The 4,681-nt window shown below is 41.6% G+C and overlaps 1 long non-coding RNA gene across 1 annotated transcript; it reads right to left on the bottom strand.

The window, feature by feature from the left end:
• Positions 1 to 276: 276 nt before the first annotated feature.
• LOC126051583 (uncharacterized) lies at positions 277 to 3,896 on the bottom strand. Its single transcript, XR_007509842.1, has 3 exons — positions 3,875 to 3,896; positions 3,045 to 3,135; positions 277 to 1,099 (listed from the first exon to the last, which is right to left on the bottom strand). It is a non-coding gene; the product is annotated as an uncharacterized LOC126051583 (long non-coding RNA).
• Positions 3,897 to 4,681: the final 785 nt, after the last annotated feature.

Genomic DNA, 4,681 nt, shown 5'->3' with positions numbered 1-4,681 from the left:
CTCTGTACTTGTTTCAAGAGCATTTTTAATTGAGCTAAGTTGTAATTACCTGATGTAAAACTCTCTCAGGTAGAAAGAATGTATATATTCATTGGTATGTACGTATCTGAAAGTATGCAAAATGAACCCACGAATTTGTCAACTACAAGAAGAATCATGTTGCTTATACTGCTGATTACATATAATTAGGATTTAAAAGATATGCAGATGGAAAGGCAAACGAGCTAGGAACTCAGCTTGGATTGAAATTATTTATTGCTCTCAGTCATTTTCACAACAAGCATCAATTGTCAAGGGCTGCTTTATTTTTTTATTTAAATGTTCACTCAGACCTGAGAATTATTTTAATCAGATTATGGCAACACATCTCCCTCAATGTGGTCTTGTCCATGCAGAACCAATTAGTGCATCATTTCACCACAGCTAGTGAGACCGGGAGAAGGGTGTGGATGTGTGACGAGAGGGGGAAAAGGGAAAGCAGATGTGGTTCAGAGATTTTTTCCATCTGATTTTCAAAACAATTTCCCACCACCCTAATTTTACTCCTGCTGGCGTCACTTGGAGCTCTGCCATAAATTGCAGGAGTAGGAGTAGGGCTAGGTCAGTGCATGACCCTTTTGAAACCACATCCTCATTTGTTACACAAATGAAAGCCCTGTGAATCATTTTTTGATCACTGTGACAGTTTTTGAAATTGAAACTATCAGGGATGGGGGAGCACCATTGATTTTGAAGTGGACAACACAAATCTCAGCACAGGTGTTTTCTGGAGCTGCTCCTTCAGATCCTAGGGTTTGCTTTGCAAGGCAGAGTTGCGGGGTCATGTCATGTCACCAGGGTCCTTCTCTGAGGGGGCTGAGAGACCACAGGTCCTGTGACTCAGAAGACCTCAGAAAACCAGAAGAAAGCAGGAGTACGTGCCAGTGATTCGCTAGATTGACGTTCCTTTGTGCCAGAACCCTCTACTGAGCCAGGCCGGGCCATGCTTGGGAGTGGGTGAGCTTCCTTTTCTCCCAGCCTGCATAGGCTCCCTCACTGGAAGTCAAGAGGGGAGATTTTTCATTCCTTTTGCTTTGTTCTGTGTGAGGAGAATGTGGCACTGCAGGAGGATGAAAGGAGACGAGTCAAGTGGGTGAGAAAGCCAGGTAGCCCTCCTTGCTTTCTTTCAAACGGAGGTATTTGGCCAGGGAGGATAGGGCTGTTCAGAACCCTCCCTAATGAATTTTTGTACCCAATGGTTATATGACTTCCTTCCCAAGTCTATGGCGTTGAACGATAAGTGCCACTGTGGGTTCCGTGGTAGGGCAGCTTCCTAAGGACATACTCGATGCAGACCTTGTATTAAGGCTTAACTCAGAAGTGCAGCCCTTGTGTGTTCCTTTGGCTTGTTATGTACAAGTGGAGGCAAACATGAAGATCAAATTACTAACTTTCCTGGCTGCTCCTTTGTTAAAGAGGTGGTTTTATACGTGTACATATATATATATATATATATAAAAAATGTAAAAGTGTACGTATATGCCCTGTGGCCACTGGTGAAGCTTTTTGGATTGTTGCCCTGAATTTCTGCCTTTTATGTAACACTGTTTTCATCTATAAAAGTTCTGAACATTTTGGGGGTTTTACTGTTCTGTAATTTGCTCAGTGAGATACAACTTCTTGCACTGTTGAGGTCTTTTAACTGTGAGTAATTCCTGAGGAGTATTTCGTTAAATAAATTGAATAGAAGAGAGTTACATTCACAGGAAAGAGAGAAAATGCCTTGTATCACAAATTTGATGGAGAAAGCCCCCTCAAACCATGTTGTCTGTGAGCAAAATACCTAAACAGAAGGCTTACTAGCACATGTTTTTGAAAAACCTCAAGCATACTGTATAGATGCCAGGTATAATCCATGCTGAAAGAACCCCAACAACTTTAGAGTTTAACTCAAGACCCATTGAAATCAGTGAAATTATTATCTTGGGCTTTAGCCCAGACTCTCGCTATGGCAGCAGACACTTTCAAACAAATGTAAAGGGTATCCTGTACTGGAGGCGTTAGGCTGGGACTCATGGTTTTGCACTCTCTGTCAGCCCTGATCCCCACTCTGGAGGAGATAGTGGAAATCATTTAGCCCCACCATACCCTAGTTCTTGTATCTGTACTACTGTGCCACTAAAAGCATAATTCCTTAACATTAATTAATAATCACTGTGAGATCCTCGAGGAGAAGAGGATGCTGTAGAAGTGCAGAGTGTGATTTTATTTCAAGGCATAGAAGAATTTATAGAGTAAAAGGTGGAAGGATTTAACGTATTTTGTTCAAAACTGTGCTTTCCCACAGTTGCTTCCTTGGAAACAGGACTTCAGAAGTACTGGAAAAAATATTAAACTCAGTGCTTTGTGGCCATCTCACAGTGTTGGGTATTAAAAAGAAGAGCTGGAGAAGCCAGAGTTTTGCCCAAAAAGAGATTGGCTATCTGCACAGAGACTTGAAAACTCATTGATTACAATAGTTCATCTTCTTTATTGGGGTGCTCCTTATGGCAAGAATATGTGGCAATTATAGGATGCTGTACATAGTTTGAGTTAGGCAATGTTGTGTTTGCTCCTACATCACATTTGTCTGAACATCCTGGAATCTTGTTTTTGAAGAAGAAAACTTGCTTTAAGTGATTGATTGCCCTGTCCATTTTGAGCTACATGGGAACCTGACACACGGAAAGACATTTCAGTCTGAATTTTTCCTCCAGGATGTCTAGGTGATGTGCTAATTTACATGCCAAGTTAATACCTGATATCTCAATAATAAATGGCCTCAGGAGTTTGAAAGGCATGGTGTAATTCTACTAGGTCCCAGCTTTGGAGCCCATATGGTAATTCGTGGGTTCTTTCTCTCAGATTTTAAGGACATGGGTGAAGTTTCTGTGAAGCAGAATCAAGTCTGTAGAAGTTTCAAAACAATCTTCTTGAAATAACATTGCCATATGTTAAGAAACAGACAGTGTTTGCTGATATCTACCACTTTCTGTAGTGAATCAAGGATATCAGACAGAAATTACCTTGCATATTGTCAGGTCCTTTTCCATGCTGGCATGTGTCCCATTGCCAGGTTTTAAGGATGTTTCTCTAGGTCTTCGTCCAGTCTAGTGCCTGGATAAAGACATTGGAGACCCTAATGCTGAAAGTTAGAATATCACTGTGAATATATACAACAATTAGTTTTTCACGGTGTTACTTTGCACCCCTTCATTAAATATGGACATCTTAATTTTCTCTGCAGGTGCATATTAGCCTTCTTAGGTGGCTTGTTTCTGCCCTGCTGTAATTTCTACCTCAAATGATGGCATTTGCTTTGTGGGTGTGCACATACTGGAAATTACGATAGAAACTACAGGACTGACTAGTACAGATGGGATTTTCTCTCCCATAGGGTCATCTAACAGTCTATTGTATGTTTAGGGGAGGTAAGTTCCTGGAGTTGGCCGCGTGATGCTTCTGGAAGGCACTGGATGGGCAGGGTAAGGAGCTTACCTCTGGCAGAGAGAGGGCAGCCCCAGATGTTTCACTGACAGTCATGGGCTGTCAAGAGCTTAACTGAGATGTGGCACAGAAAAAATCAGGCCATCTGTCATGGTTTAACCCCAGCTGACAATGAAACACCACACAGCCACTTGTTCATTGCCCCCCACAATGGGATGGGGGACAGAATTGGAAGGGTAAAAGTAAGAAAATTCATGGGTTGAGATAAGAACAGTTTAATAATTGAAATAAAATGAAATAAAATAAAATAATAATAATAATAAATAATTGTAATGAAAAGGAAAATAACAAAAAGAGAGAAATAAAACCCAAGAAAAACAAGTGATGCACATGAAAAATAATTGCTTACCACCAACTGACCAATGGCCAGCCTGTTCCCACACAGTGTCCCCCTGGCCAGCTTTCCCCTGAGTTTATATACTGGGCATGATGTCATATGGTATGGAATATCCCTCTGGCCAGTTTGGGCCAGCTGTCCCGGCTGTGTCCCTCCCAGTTTCTTGTGCACGCCCAGCCTCCTCACTGGCAGAGCAGCAAGAGAAGCTGAAAAGTCCTTGACTTAGTGTAAGCACTGCTCAGCAGCAGCTAAAACACCGGTGTGTTATCCACATTATTCTCATCCTAAATCCAAAACACAGAACTATACCAGCTACTAGGAAGAAAATTAACCCTATTCCAGCTGAAACCAGGACAATATCCACCCCTTATTCTATACCATCTATGTCATACCCAGGTCCCACACTTTCTAAAACATTAATCACCATCACCTTTCATGTCTTTATATATGCCTCTAAAATACCTGTTGAGTTTGTTTAGTCCATGACTTTGGGCTACATCTGTCATAACAGTCATTCAGGGCAGGAGAGATGGTGTGTGGTGTTGGATCATTGCATGTTGAAGCCACTTCTGGTTCCATCAAAATTCATTCTTCATTAATCTGGGTGATTCTTACTGTAATACTGTTGATATGGCATATAGCAACCATAGTAGTGATGACATACAGTATTACATAGAGCAATTAACATCATACAATTCAGTTTATTGGCTATTCTCACCCCAAATCAAATCCCCTTGAGGCACACATCAGACTTCCCCATCCTTCCACATTATCCACCAAGTGCACCCAGGTCCTTGAGCAAAAGCAATCCCACGGTGG

Source organism: Accipiter gentilis, chromosome 28, assembly GCF_929443795.1.
Source record: "Accipiter gentilis chromosome 28, bAccGen1.1, whole genome shotgun sequence".
In the NCBI taxonomy this organism is placed as follows: Eukaryota; Metazoa; Chordata; class Aves; order Accipitriformes; family Accipitridae; genus Astur; species Astur gentilis.
This window is presented reverse-complemented; position numbering and strand designations above follow the sequence as displayed.